At 55.9% G+C, this 14,905-nt stretch overlaps 1 long non-coding RNA gene across 3 annotated transcripts; it reads right to left on the bottom strand.

Annotated features, from left to right (window-relative positions):
- Positions 1-11,078: 11,078 nt before the first annotated feature.
- On the bottom strand, positions 11,079-14,904 carry LOC309637898. 3 transcript variants are annotated; one of them, XR_014250847.1, is made up of 3 exons: positions 14,371-14,832; positions 12,688-12,757; positions 11,079-11,991 (listed from the first exon to the last, which is right to left on the bottom strand). It is a non-coding gene; the product is annotated as an uncharacterized lncRNA (long non-coding RNA). The 3 variants fall into 3 exon arrangements; XR_014250848.1 differs by having other exon boundaries at positions 11,079-11,362; positions 11,448-11,991; positions 12,688-14,829; XR_014250846.1 differs by having other exon boundaries at positions 12,688-14,904.
- Position 14,905: the final 1 nt, after the last annotated feature.

Here is a 14,905-nt window from a genome sequence, read left to right as displayed (position 1 = left end):
TCCCAGCGCCCGACGTTTGTTCCCGTTCACAGCAGCATACTTGGACGCGGCAGCGGGCAGCCTTCCCGAAGGATGGAGGGCCAGCGGTGGGTCTGCTTCTCCACCATTCGGTCGCATTCGGCCGGACTGGGCTGGTGACCTGGGGTGATGGGAAGTTGGAGAGCAAAGCCCTGTGAGGCCTGTGCTGGCCCTCGCTGTGCCACGGCCACGAGTCGCTCCAAGTCGCCGGGAACCCAGATGAAGCAGGAAGGCAGGTCACCTGGGGAGTGTGTGGAGGAGCCCAGAGCCGGGCAGGGGGTGCAGGAAGCCCGGGCCCAGACAGGCCCTTTTCTGCCCCGGCCATAGGTCTGAGCGGGTGCTGGTGCTGGGGCCGAAGAAGGGGCTTTGGACTGCCTCCCGGGGGTGGGCCCCAGCCTGAGCAGGGTGAGATTATTCCTTCAATCATTTAAGAAAGAGAAACTGAGTTATTTGTAGTGATGTGGTTGGAGTTAGAGTCTGTCATGCAGAGTGAAGTAAGTCAGAAAGAGAAAAACAAATACAGTATGTTACACATATATATGGAATCTAAGGGAAAAAAAAAAAAGGTCATGAAGAACCTAGTGGTAGGACGGGAATAAAGACAGACCTACTAGAGAATGGACTTGAGGATATGGGGAGGGGGAAGGGTAAGCTGTGACAAAGTGAGAGAGTGGCATGGACATATATACACTACCAAACGTAAAACAGATAGCTAGTGGGAAGCAGTCGCATAGCACAGGGAGATCAGCTCGGTGCTTTGTGACCACCTAGAGGGGTGGGATAGGGAGGGTGGGAGGGAGGGAGACGCAAGAGGGAAGAGATATGGGAACATATGTATATGTATAACTGATTCACTTTGTTATAAAGCAGAAACTAACACACCATTGTAAAGCAATTATACTCCAATAAAGATGTTAAAAAAAAAAAAAAAAGAAAGAGTTACTGAAGAGTCACCCCCCGCCAGGCATGCAGCAAAGAACAAAAGAAGCAAAAGTCCCTCCCCTCAAAGAGCTAACCTTCTCGTGGAGAGAGAGACAGCGCCTAGCAGCCCAGTGGGCCGAAGCCAAGCCTGGCGGGCGCCAGGAGGGCGGCGGGGGACGGCGGTGGTTCTTTGAACACTGGTCAGCGAGCGGAAGTTGTCTTTGAGACAGAGAGCTGAGGAGGTGAGGGTGGCAGGCAGAGGGGACCCCCCGGGGGAGCAGGACAGGGAGGGCACTGGGTGTGTCTGGTGAGAGCGAGCCTGGAAGAAGAAAGTCAGGGAGGAAGGGGACCATGGACTGGAAAACACCCCCAGTGCGCCAGTTAAAATGAAGATGAAAACTCACACATGGGCTTTTTTATGTATTTCAAGATAAAACACTGAAATCCTAAAAGCTTCCTGGGAATTAGAAATTACTTTCAAAGACAAGAGCTTCGAATTTACTCTCAAAACACAGCCTCAGAGTGACAGAAACCTTCTGGGGGAAGAATAAGACAAACGACTTCGCAACCAGCTGAGCAGGTCCCTCTCTGCCAAAGGCAGGGAGCTGCTCAGATTTGCAGCTCTCGGTGGAGATCCAGCCCGTCAGCCCAGAGGCTCCTCTCAGGGAGCCGGCGTTTTCTTCTCTGTTTCACAGATGAGGAGACTGAGGCCCAGACAGGTCAAAGCATGTGAAGGCCACACGGCTGGGGAGGCCCTGAGCCAGGCCTGGTGGTCCTGGCGTCGCTCTGCCTTCCCAGTGGTCACCTGCCCCCAGAGGCCCTGACTGCAGGCCCACCTCCTCCAGGACATCCCTCCATGGCCAGTGCTGTGCTCCCTGCACCCATGGCCCCATCTCCAGCCCAGCTGCCTGCGAGGTGCTCCCACCCCGGACTGCTCCCTGCCCGACACTCCAACCCGTGCTGGCCCACCTCTCTGATGAGGGCCCAGTGTTCTAGTTTCTTTAGGAACATCTTCCCTCAGGGCGGGGATTGTGACTTTTCTGCCTGAAAAGTGTGGTTTGTCAAGGGCCTGGGCTCCGGCTTCAGACGACCTGAAGGATCAGATCAGGGTTCAGCCGCCTTCGTGCTGTGTGTCCTGGGGAGAGTCACTGCACCTCTCTATGCCTCGGTCTCCTCCACACAAGGACCACGAGGGGACCAGGCTGTGTGAGCATTAGATGAGTTAATACTGGCTCAGCACTGGGAAGGCGCCTGGCCCGGCCTGTGCTCCCGGCCCGCTGAGGGGTCTGTTATAGATTCACCTGCGGTGCTGCTTTGCCTCAGACCTAAGAGTCTCCACCTGGTCTGGCTCCTCCCTCCCCACCCCTGCCCTCCCATGGCTCTCCCTGCGCTGCTGCTGTGGCCGCACTGGCCTCCGTGACTTCTCAGCTTCTCCAGGCTGCCGGCCTCAGGACCTTGGCACTACCTGCTTCCTTGCCTTCAAGGCTGCCGTCACCTTCTCAACGGGGCCTGATCCCACTGCGGGTTCCAAACTGCAGCGCACGCCTGCAGCTGCGCCCCCAGCAGACCCTCGCCCCCCACCTCTCATTTCCCCACAGCCTGTCTCCCTTCTGACCTGCCCTCTCCTTTACTGCCTGAGCCTTTCCACTGTCTGTTTCATTTTCCCCTGGCAGAAGGCAAGCTCCTGAGGGCAGAAATCTTTGCCTGTGTGTTTGCTGCTGTGGCCCAAATGCCTAGGCGGCACCTGGCACACAGCGGTGACTCTGAGTTGTGCTGACGGAACTGTGGATTTCAGAACCAGCTGGGTGTCTCCTGAAAATGCAGATTCCCAAGCCCCGAATCAGCCTTTCTGGGGGTGAGGCTTGAGACTGTTTGCTAACCTCCTGCTGCCCAGCTGGGACTGATGCAGGCACGTTAGACAGCCATTGCACTGAAGGGGGCGGCCTGCACCCCAGATCCCCACGCCCCAGCGCCCAGACCACAGACCACCTCTGACTTCTGGGGCCCTAGCTGTCCAAGCCTCTGGATTTCCGTGGCCTTAAAACAGTGGCAACTTGCCCAAGGCTGTATGAGAAACATTTGCTTTTGCAAAACGTGGCCAGAGGCATGGGGAAAAGTCCCAGCCAGGACCGGGACAGATAAAGGGCCATTTCCAGGCGGTTGAAGAGGTCTTGGTCTTGAGGAAGGAGAATGGCCTGAGGCTGGCTGGGGGTGGGCCAGAGAAGAAGATGCGGGAAGATCCGAAGAACCGAAGAACCGGGCGCCGGACCGGCAGTTACCCAAGCAGGGCGGGGAGCACCCCGGCAGGGGGGAGGCAATGATTCCCCACTCCCCACCCTCTCCCCCCCGCAGGAGGAGTGGAGCAGGCCTTCCAGTGCGCGGGGTTTGGCGTCAGTTAACCGGCTCCGCCTTTGGGTCTCCGGTCAAGCATCAAGGACTCCTCGCCACTAATCCAACTTTAAAAACGCAAATACCCTTGACCTAATCCCCCACCCCCACCTGCCCAGACTTTCTGCTCCCACAGGGCACCCGCTGCAGGTGTGGCATCAGAGGGCACGCCCAGGAGCGGGGACTGGCAGGGATGACGGCCCGCACGGTGGAGCTGACTGAGGGGTCAGGGAACATCCCCACGGGCCCAGCTGGAACAAGCCTGGAGAGGCTGTGAAGCCAGTGAGTGTGCGTGAGAGTCCGTTTTGTGTTTTAAAAATGCACGTGCTTCTCTGCCCAGCATACCCTGGGGCTGGCCTCCGGGAAGGGCGCTGGGGAGGGTGGATGGTCGGGGACAGCGGCTCTTCTCCGAACGCCTTCCGTACGGTTGGGCCCGCTGGCCGTGCGTGGATTGCACAGCTGACTCTGCGGCGCTGAAAGCGGGCTGGCAGCGCGCACCCTGGCGGCCGCTCACGCCTCGTTCCCTTTGCGCCTGCTCCCGGCTGCGCCCGGGGCGGACGCGGGGCGTTCGGTTTCCCACCCGGTAGAACCCACTCGTGAGCCGTCGGGAAGCAGAGTGTGAGAGCAGCCGGCGGTGCTGCACCGTGGCGGACCCAGGACACGGATCGGGGTAGCTGAGGGTGGGGCGGCCGAGAGCCCCGCACGGCCCCCACTGCCCGTGCTGGAAGCAAGCCCTCCCGGCCTGGGGACCTCCGCCGCGCTCCCTGCGGCCGCCCGCCCGGCTGGCCGCGCTCTGCACGCGCCGGCCTCCTCGCAGTCTGTCTCACCTCGGGGCCCTGGCGCGTGCCGGCTCTGCGCTCGGCCGGGCCTCATCCTCGGGCCCCCTCGGGTGCCCTCCGGGGAGCCTGTCGACATTGCAGCCCAACTACGCCTCCTGCTCCCCTTTCCTTCTGCCTCATCCTCGGGCCCATGTTCACGGTCAGGTATGCACGGAACTGCCAGGAGCAGGGACCGCGCTGGTCTCGCTCGCTGCCCTCCTGCAGCCCCTGGAACAGAGCCTGCCCTTGCTGCTACAACACACAGTGTCCCTGATGCCTTTCCTTTCCGGCCCTCTCACCCCAAGTCTCATGGCCCAGAGCGCCCCACCCCCGCAAGTATGCTTCCCCCCCCCCCTCAGACTCTGTCCCACACAGGTGTCCCTGGGGACAGTGCCTGCGAGTGGGCAGCACAGAGGGGTTTGGGGTCCGGCTCTGTGGCCAGGATAGGCCATTCTCCGTCCCTGGACTTCAGTGTCCTTATCAGTAAAACGGAGACAAAAACAAGTCGAGAGGATGATGTTTCATTGAGGGAGATGAGAAGTCAGAGGTGGTTGCATTTGCAGGGTGCCAGGGGATGGAGTGCCAGGGGATGGGGTGCCAGGGGATGGGGTCCCAGGGGATGGAGGTCCCAGGGGATAGAGGTCCCAGGGATGAAGGAGGGACTGCGCTGGGAGCTGCCCTTCTGGGGTACAATGTGCAGATGGAGAAGGAAGTGGGGGTCCTTGTGTGCCAGCACAGTGCCTTCCCAGCTCTCTTGGCTGTGAACCAAACAAAGAAACCCGTTGCTCAGCGCAAGCCTGAGAGGAAAGTTTCATGCACAGGGCTTGTTGCCTTCTGCAATGAGTGCCATACTTCCTTTCCTTTCCTTTTTGATTTTATCCTCTTTTTTGATTTTTGACTTAACCATGCTGATAGCACTTTCCTGAATGGCTCCATGACCCACTCTCGGTTCCAGCTGGCAGATGGAGATGGTGGTAAAGACATCTGGCTAGTGTCCATGGAGGAAAAGTCCCTCCTCCAGGCCTGGCGTGCCCCTTCCCCTTCCCGTACTCCTTGGGCGGGGGCTGACGAGGCCACGTGTCTTCCTCCCTCCTGCTGGGAGGAGGGGCCCCCTCCCGGCTCCTGCCCCCTCCTGCCTGCTGCCCCCCTGTCAGGAGCCCTGTCATGAACTCATGGTCATTGACTTCACACCGTTCGGGTGTGTCGTCTTGTTCTTCGGGGACACCAGGGACAGCGTTGACCCATACGCCCGACAGCCCTTTTGCCCACAACAGTGGGACAGTCTTTCTGAACACCTGAATCTGGGCCAGTCTCTCGCTTGCTTAAGCAGCGGACTACTCCTGCTCCGAGAACACAGACAAAACTCTTTATTAGCATCTACGAGGGTGTTGGTTAAGTTAGGGGTCGGGAGGTTAACTGACTGCATTGAATTTCTTTCCTTTCTTTTTCTCCCTTCTTTTAATGACACTGGAGCAGAGAGATTAGCAGAGGGAAGACAATAGAAATCACCAGCACTCACAGCAGAGGCCCGAGTTAGGGGATTGTTTTGGTAACATGCAAGCTGGTTGAGCCAGAAGGTGATGTCTTACTGTGGATGCCCAATGCTGGGGACCCCTGCCCTGCCCTCACCCCTCTCCACAGCCCCCACCTCACCCCCACGTCCACCTGGCTCAAGGCCTCAGCTTCCTGTCAGTGCCTCAAACATGCAGGCCCATTCCTGCCTCAGGGCCTTTGCACCTGCTGTTCCCTTGGCCTGACTGCCCTTCCATCTGCTCTTCCCAGGGCTCCTGCTCACTCCAACATCACCTCCTCAGAGAGGTCCTCCGAGGTTGGCCCACCCGAAGCAGGTTCCCCCTGTCTTCTTTTTTCTATCATGAGACATTGTTTCATCAGAATCTCCATGAGGACACAAAGACCTGTTGTGTGTTAGTGACTGTCCTAGCACTTTTCCTCGTCTGTAGTTACCTGTCTCCTGGCTTATCTCCCGGGAATAAAAGCTCCCAGAAGGTAGGCCCTGGTCTCTACTGTTAACTGCACTGTGTCTAGATAGTTCTGGGCACACAGCAAGTGCTCAGTACATGCCTGTGAGTGCTGCCGGGACGGGGCGGCTCTTTGGCACTGTATTCCCAGGGTGCCTGGCATGCTCGGCAACCCAGGATGGGGGCTGGGACTCAGAGAAGAGGGGTGGAGGGCCCTTGGAATCAGACCTGCAGCCGCCCTGCCTGCCCTGGGCCCCGCGTGCCCTCCCCACCCTCCCTGCCATCAGCTCGCCGAGACGCACCAGGAGACCCTCATCCGCCTCCGCCGCCGGCCCTCTTGACCTTGGGAGTCGAGGCAGCACCGCCTGGCTGGAGGGCGGAGGGACGCAATGCGGCGGACCTGCTGCAAGACTGATGTGCAGCTTGACACTGGTGATAAGTCACCACGGATCACGGGTGGGGTGGCACTGGTGGTGTGGCCGTGGATAAGCGGTTCCTTGTCCCACGATGGCCTGTCCGTCACTTGGGACGGTGGCAGTGCCTGAAATGCCAGCGTCTGCCCCCTCACCTGGTAGCCGCTCCTGAATCCTCTTCTGAAAGCAAAGGCCTCTGGGACAGCCTCGTCCATCAGAGAAGGAGAGTCTTTCTCCTCCCACAGGCGGATTATGAGGGGCCAGCCCTGCGGGGGAGGTGCTGACGGGGGAAGGGCAGGCTCCCAGGGCTCCACCTCACACGTCCCCATCAGAATAAAGAGGCTGATGGAAACACGGAACCAAGACAGTGCAGGGAGGTGACCTGGGACCGTGCACAGGCGAGGTGTGAAAATCTGTACATGGTCCCCAAGGACATGACACCAAAGGCAGAGTCCACGACAGCATCTGGCTACACACATAAGGGAATCCTGCAACTCCAGGGGCATGGAAGTCACATATGTGACCACGGGATCCACATACCTGCCCACACAGGAGTCTATACCTGCCAGGAAGAAAAAGCTCCACGTGGCTCCAGAGGGTGGAGAGTGGAAGCAGGCAGTGCACAAAGCAGCAGCCGCCACTGAGAAACAATCAAACACGCCAAACACACCGAACTTCTCCAGACACTGTGTGATTCCACTCATATGAGGTCCCTTGAGGAGTCAGATTCATAGAAGGGTGGGTACCGGGGGCTGGGGGAAGGGGTACCAGGGGCTGGGGGAGGGGGAGGGGGTGTTGGTGCTCAATGGGACAGAGCTTCAGTTTGGGAAGATGAAAAATTTTGAAAATAGATGGTGGTGATGGTTGCACAACAATGTGAATACACTTAACACCACTGAACTGTACACCTAAATGGCTAAAATGGTAATTTTATGTTATTTTTAGCCACATTTTTTTAAAAGGCTCCAAAGCAGTATACGTTTCCATTTTTGTAATATAGCAAGAAATGTTAACAATGATGTGATTATGAATGTTCTTTTTTCTTTTTTTATACTTGCCTGTATTTCCTGATATTTTGGGCAGTAAGAACATTAACTTTTATACTAATCAAAAAAGCTATTTCAAAAATAACATACTAAGTTGCACAAACAGTCAACAAAACCATATTTTTTTTCTGGTTATAGAAGTAATATAAATTCATTATAGAAAATCTGGAAAAGTGAAAGAGATAATGCTAAAAAAGAGATAAATTGTAATTCCATCACTCCAAAGTAAATATTTTTAAAAACCGTCACTGTAAGTACTTTGATATCTATTTCTAATTTTTTCTGCAAATATGTTTTTTCTTTACATAATCATATCTAGAGTAATTCCTTTATAGAGTTTTGCATCCTGCTTTTTTTCACTTTAACTTTCATCAGATAGTCTTTTAAAAACCTGATTGAAATAGATAAATGATATTCCACTGCACGGACAGGGCATAGTTCATTATCAGTTTTCCTTTTGTTGGACTTTAGTTGGTTTCCAATTTTTCTCAACTGTAAGTGCTGTTGGGAAGAAGAAGTCTGTACATAAATCTGACTGCAAATCTGATCATTTCTTTGTGATCAGGTTCTAAAAGGAGATTTACTGACTCAGGAGTGACATATGTAATATAAGGCTGCTTTCAGGGAATGTTCCAATTTCACCTCTTTGCAACAGTGTTATAACTTTAAAACATCCTTGTCGATTGGATGAAAGGGTATGTTGTTTCAATTTGTGTTTCTTTGATCAAGTGGTGAGGTTAGAAATTTCCCTTGGCGTGGACAGGCCGTTTCCACGTCTGCTTACGTCTGTTTTTCACATGAGCCAGCGTTTCCCTCACTGGTTTGAAGCGAGGAGGAATCCCTCCCGACTCTGGCCTTCAGGGAAGCCCAGGACTCTTGCGCGGACCCCCCTCTCTGGGAAGCCGGCCGGCGTGCGCCCCTCGGCAGTCACTTCCCAGCCCCACCCTTGGTTCCTTGCTGCTTGCCCTGAATGGGTGACAGCCAGTGACCCTGGACGCTCAGGACGGGCACCCAGGGAGGGGGGATGGGCGGTGAGGCTTCAGTTGGCCTGAGATGCACATGCTGACCCTGGAGGACTTTAGCCCGGCAAGAGTGACTCATTAACCCCCGTCACCCCGTCAACACCCACTCCAGGAGGGCCCGGGCCTGGCGGGGGCGGTTTCCCTCTGCCTCTGTTTCTGAACGTGAACCCGATTCCCGCCCAGTGCACACTGAGCTCAGCTGTGGACTTTTACACTTTCCATCTGACCTTCCATTTGGTCCTCAGGGGTGACCACTGTGCGGACCAGCCCCACTTGGGTTTTCGCGAAGGTGTTGACGTTTTTCCATTTTCAGGTGCCCTCTCTGGTTCTCTGACACCTCCTGTCTCACAGTGGCTGGTCTTGTGTCACAGATTCACCCCGCGGCGCCATGTCGCCCCCCACCCGCCCACCTCCGGGCCTCAGCCACAGGTCTGGGAGCCGCTTGCAGCCCGATTTCACAAGTCCTTCAGCTGCCTTAGAAGACCTGTGGGTTCAGAGTCCTCCCAACACAACCCCTCAGAGGGGGTTTTGGCCAAACTCTCGGTGCTGAGGAGAAAACAGACCCACGGGGGGGTGGGGCCCAACCCGGGTCTCTGGGCTCCCGGCTCCGCCTGCCCCTTCCCAGCGGCGGCCGGGGCTCGTGTGAGTCACCAGGTGGGACGGCAGTGCCCGGTGCGGGGAGTCTGGGCTCCGCATGTGGAGCAGGACAGACCCCCTTATTCACGACGCTGCTGCTTCCAGTCTCTGAGCCACCTCCGTCCTGTCGCCCCCCAGTGCACTGGCTCAGCCCGGGTCGACGGTCATTGCTTGACCTGCAGAGCCATGACCTCCGCTCCTCACTCGCCCAGCCTGGGTACAGCAGGCTCCTCCAGAGCTGCGGGGCGAGGACAGGAAGGGCCCAGCGACCGAGGACATGGGACGGGTGGATGCCAGGCGTCACTGCCCGAGCTGTGCTTCAGCCCTTTCCTGCCCCCACCCCTTCCCCACCTTGTTAGGGAACCTCTCTAGATCCTTCCCCTGCCCTCCCAACCCCAGGGTCTCAAGCTTTCTCCAGGAAGCAGCAGACCTCCCAGACTCCCACTACTTTGTGATTTTCTGGTGGAACCGGGGCACCGCCTCCTGCTGGCTGTGTGATCCTAAGTGACCTCTCTATGCCTCTTGTTTTCCCATCTGTAAAATGGACCTAGTAGGAGAGGAGTTATGGGGGTTGAATAAAATCATGTGTTTCAAGAGCATAGCACAGCGCTGGGCCCCCTTCCTGCCCTTGCCCACTGAACCTTGGCCCGGGGCTCCTGCCCCGTCCAACCAGCGTGTCCATTACACTGTTTCCCAAGAGGACCCCTTCCTCCTCTGTCTCTTTGCCGGGGGTGGGGTGGGGGGGTGGGCGGCAGCCACCTTCGAGAACACCTTTCTGTGACATCGAGGCTGTGTAGATACTGCACTGACCACTGTGGGGTGTGAGTGGAACTGCTTGTGCAGGTGGCCTGCAGGGTGGTGTGGGCCTGCGGTCCGCCTTTGCTGCATCCAGCTGTACTGGGAGGAGTGGGAAGGCACAGTGTCCAGCAGCCGAGCTCGGCAGCCCGGAGACAAGGACAGGGAACGGCGTCTGCAGTGAGGTAGGCGTGGGTTCCAGCTCTGCCTTTGCGCTGTGTGTGCTGTGTGACTTTGGGTGAGTTGCTCTACCTCTCTGGCTTCAGCTTTCTTTTCTGTAAAATGCAAAGAGTTGAGGCAGTCATGGCTGGCCTGTGTGTCACAGCACCAGGCCCGGCGTGCAGTGGGCCCTGTCTCAGAGCATGTGGCTGTGAAGTGCCCAGCGTAGGCTCGGCACGTGGTGGGTCTAACCAGGACCTGGTCAGGCTGCTAGAGGCCCCCTGCTGGGAGGCAGATAAAGTTCCCTCCCGGGCCCGTGATGGTGGGTGGGTGAGTCAGCCGGAACTGGGTGATGAGGAAGGTCTGGTGGCTGTGATTGGCTCTGCCGCCACCCTGACGTGATTCCTCAATGCGACCTTCCGAAGGGCCAGGAGCAGGGCCTCGAAGCCCCTCTGCCTTGAGTCAGGGCTGGGGCAGATGTCCGCCCAGCTTGGGTGGTCTCTTAGAGGAGGGGCTGATTTGCACCACGTCTTCTCTATCCTCCCCGCCAGCTCCACGAGCACCGTCCAATATGGCAGCAGCCACATGTGGTACCTTACTGGACAGCAGGGATGGAGGGAACATTCTCCATCACAGAAAGTTCTACTGGACACTCATCCCCCAACGCCGACACAAGCTGGGTGCTGCGGGCTTACCAGGATGACTAAGAAATGACCCAGCCCCCAAAGAGCTCAGCCATCCGTTCGTCAGACACTAATCAAGGCCCTTCCAGGTGCAGGAGGATATTGTGAAACCGAGATGTACACGTTCCCTGCCTTCACAGAGCTTCCTGTCCTGCAGATGGACAACTGGCTCCCAAACAGAGACTCAAAGTAATTCAGGCTTAAACAACGGAGACTTTTATTTTCTCTCCTGAAAGCCCACGTTGGAGAGGCCGCTCTGCTCCGGGACACTGTCGGGGTCTGGACACCTTGTACCTGTCACTCCCCACCCTTGTCTGCGTCCTGCCTTCCAGCCAGCACAGAGGAAGGACTTGGAAAGAGGCTGCCCTTCCCTTTGCAGGGAACTCAGAGCCACTGCCCACACTTCCTGCTGGTCAGCCGCAAGGGAGGCTGTGAAATGCAAGCTTTCTTCAGGGCAACTCTGCTCTGCTGAGAACTGGGAGTTCTAGGAAGGGGAGAGTGAGTATGTGAGGACTTTGCTACAGAGGGACAAGCATGGACTAAATGAGCACACACATAAGTGGACAAACCTTGAGGAATGCTTTGACGGAGAGGTACATGGCGTTGGGAGAGCATAGGAAGGAGTCCAGGAAGGCTTCCCTGAGGAAGTGGCATTTGAGATGTGATGCACAGAATGAGTAGGAGCTAATGGGGAAGGAGGGTCACAGTGTCCACAACAAGGGCAGCAGTGGGTGCAAAGGCCCTGTGGTCGGAGGGAGCATAGCCTTCTCAGGATACCTAAGAAGCCCTGGTCGATGAAGGTCACAGAGGTCTTCTGCAGACAGGCGATGAATTCCCTAAGAAGGAGCTCCATGGGGTTGGGGGTCAGAGCTATCTACTCAGTTCCAGGCACTTTTCTAAGTTCTGTACTAATTAATTCATTTAATGCTTGAACAACCCATGAAGTTGTACCTGTGTGGTTCTCATCTTCAGAGAAGCAGATGCCAAGAAGGGATTAGATGTGCGACAGACTTACGGGACTGTCTTGGTTCACTCGACAGACATTTCTGAAGTGTCCTAGGTTCTGGGGATACAGCAGTGAAGAAAAAAATCCAAGTCCATGTTCTTAGGGACCTTGTCAGATAGTGGGAGAGACAGGCAATCAACAAATAAGAATATAAATGTTTCACTTTGTTTGCCATCTCTGTTTTGAAGAGCACCACCTGGCCTCTTTCTCTTCTCCTTGGCAAGGAATTCCTGGTAACAGATTCTGCCCGCTACATCAGGAGAGTTTCCCCTCCCCTGACAGGACCTGGGGTAAGCGCTACATGTAGCCGGGCAGGTGGACCTTTAGGCACTTGAGCTGCCAGCGTTCCCATTCACTGACTCACTCACTCATTCATTCATTCATTCAGCCAACCCAAGTCGATGGAGCCCCTCCTCTACTCCAGGCCCTGTGCCACGAAGGACAGGCACATGAGCTCCGAGCCAGCCTGCAGGTGGGACGCAAGGGTGAGATAGGACTACATCCTTAAGGAAGTTAAGGGGGAGCTGATATCTGAGGGATGAATGGGTTTAACCAGGCCAAGGAGGTGCTGGAGCGGGGGGGAGAAGGAGCCAGGTAGGAGGCACCTGTACAAAGCAGCTCCCTGGAAGCTAGTCAGGGGTGTTCTGGGTCTCTTTGGGGACAACTGGTCTCCTAATTTCGCCAGTGACCAACTCCTTAACCTGTTTGGCATAGATTCCTCAGCACTGTTTAATTTCTCTCAAGCTGACCATGCTTGCTTTAAGTCTTTAAGAAATTCATTAATTCAACAATTGAGCACTTACTGTGTGCTTGGTGCTGGAGATATGAAGGGACCAAACGGACAGAAATCACTGCTTTGGTGGAATTTACACTCTATTGGAGGAGACAAAAAGCAAATGAAACAAAATGTAAAATATATAATATGTTAGCAGGGAATAAGCACCAAGAAGAAAAGTTCAACAGGATAGGGAAAGAGGAAATATTAGGGAGAGTGTGAACATTTTAGATTGGGTGGTCAAGGCAAGGCTCCCCGAGAAGGTAACATTTGAACTGGTGATAGAGCCACGGGGGAAGAGCTTATAAAGGCAGCAGAAATAGCAAGTGCAAAGGCCCTGAGGTGGGATTGTGCCTGGTATGTCGGAGGGGACACAGGGGGCCATTGTGGTTGGAGGGATGTGAGCAAGGGGGAGAGGAGTACAGGGAAGGTTGGGGTCAGGATGGGGGCCGACCCTGTAGGGCACTGAAGGCAGTGGTGAGGTGGGAGCCATGGAATGTTCTGAGTCAAGGAGGGACGTGATCTGACTCAGGTTGTAACACAGCATCTTGGCTGTTTTTCAGTTTCTTTTTTTTTTTTTCTTCTCCAGTTTCATTGAGATATAATTGACATATGTCACTGTATAAGTGTAAGGTGTACAACATAATGGTTTGACTTACATATTTTGTGAAATGATTACCACAATAAGTTTAGTTAGCATCTCATATGAATACAGTAAAAGCAAAAGCAAAAGGAGAAACAAAAAGGTTTTTTTCCTTGTGATAAGAACTCTTAGGATCTACTCTCTTAATGACTTTCATATATAACACACAGCAGTGTTAATTATATTTATCATGTTGTACATTACATGCCTAGTACTTATTTATCTTATACCTGGAAGTTTGCACCTTTCGACCACCTTCCTCTAATTCCACCCCCTCACCTTCCTTTGGTAAATCTGATCTCTTTTCCTATAATTTTGTTTTTGTTTCTGGTTTAGATTCCACATATAAGTGAGACTATGCAGTGCTTGTCTTTCCCTGCTCAGCTTCTTACTAGCCTGTGCCGAAGCTTCCTTGTGTGCTGAAGCTATGGATGTGTCTTTGTTTCCAAGCTTCTTCTGACCTTTCGGTGTGATTTTCACCAAAGAGATGGGGGACACTGGCCTGAGAGTGTGTGAGGAGCAAAGGACCAATGACAGGCAGGGATGTGCCCGGCTCTCACCTGCACAGAGGCAAGGCAGTGAGCTTGAACCCTCCAGACCTCTGTCTCTTCTATAAGAATGGGTGAACTCCGTCTGTTCCGTGGATTCTGGCCACGGCCTCCACAAACGTTCAGACAGTGCAGACAGCATCATTACCATCCTCATCCTCAACGCTAGTGTCTCCCAAACCCACCGGCCAAGCCCCAGTTTGGCTCCTCGTGGTAGCAGGAGCTGCATCCCTGGCCCTGCTCTGTGCACGGGGAGGGCCCCGGGATGCAGGATCCAGTGCCCGGCATGTACTTAGGAGCCCAGACCCCCAGCATTCCAGAGAGCCTGGACAGGTCCTGGCTATCAGTTCCGGTTCTAGCAGTGTCCTGGGGAGGAACGGAAACGCTCTCCGCCTCCCAAGCCAGGAAGGGAAAGGATGCAAGCTCCGTAGAAGGCGCTCTCTGCCCACCATCCTGGTTGTCCGGAAGATGCCTTCTCGGGGCAGACGGACGGGCCTGCTCACCCCTCCTCCCTCCTTACCAGCTGTGTGTCCGGGAGGACCACGGCCTCAGAATCCTTCTCTTCATCTGTGAAATGTTGGCTGAGGATCCGACAGGTGTGGTTAAAGGGCGCGCTGGGTGCGCGGCCCCCTCAGCTCACGTGTCTCCTGGGCCGCTCACTCTGCGCCTCGCGCTTCCTGTCTCCGAGGGGCTGCTGCGGACGCCAGCGAGCGCGCTCTCCCGAGGGGGCTGGAGGCTCACCTGGCCGGACACCCGCCCGCATCTCTCCAGCAGCGTCCCCGACAAGTCCTGGCTTTACCTGTTGGCCCGCCCGGGGTTGCAGGTGGGAGCCGGGGAGAGCGGGTCGGGCCGGGGCTGCCCCGCGGCGCCCACCCCGCGTGGCCCCTTCTCGGAGCCCCACGTTCTCACCTGGGCTAGAGCCTCGGGAACGGACACCGCGGCCGCCGCGAGCCCGCTGCGAAGGGAGGGGGCCGGAGGGGGCGGGGCCGGGGCGCGTGACGCGCGGCGCGGGCCAATGGGGCGCGCGCCCGGGGCCGAGCCTCCTGCGAGCCTTC

This window comes from Balaenoptera physalus, assembly GCF_965194825.1.
Source record: "Balaenoptera physalus genome assembly, chromosome: 11".
In the NCBI taxonomy this organism is placed as follows: domain Eukaryota; kingdom Metazoa; phylum Chordata; class Mammalia; order Artiodactyla; family Balaenopteridae; genus Balaenoptera; species Balaenoptera physalus.
The sequence above is the reverse complement of the archived record's forward strand: the minus strand, read 5'-3'. Positions and strand labels throughout refer to the sequence as shown.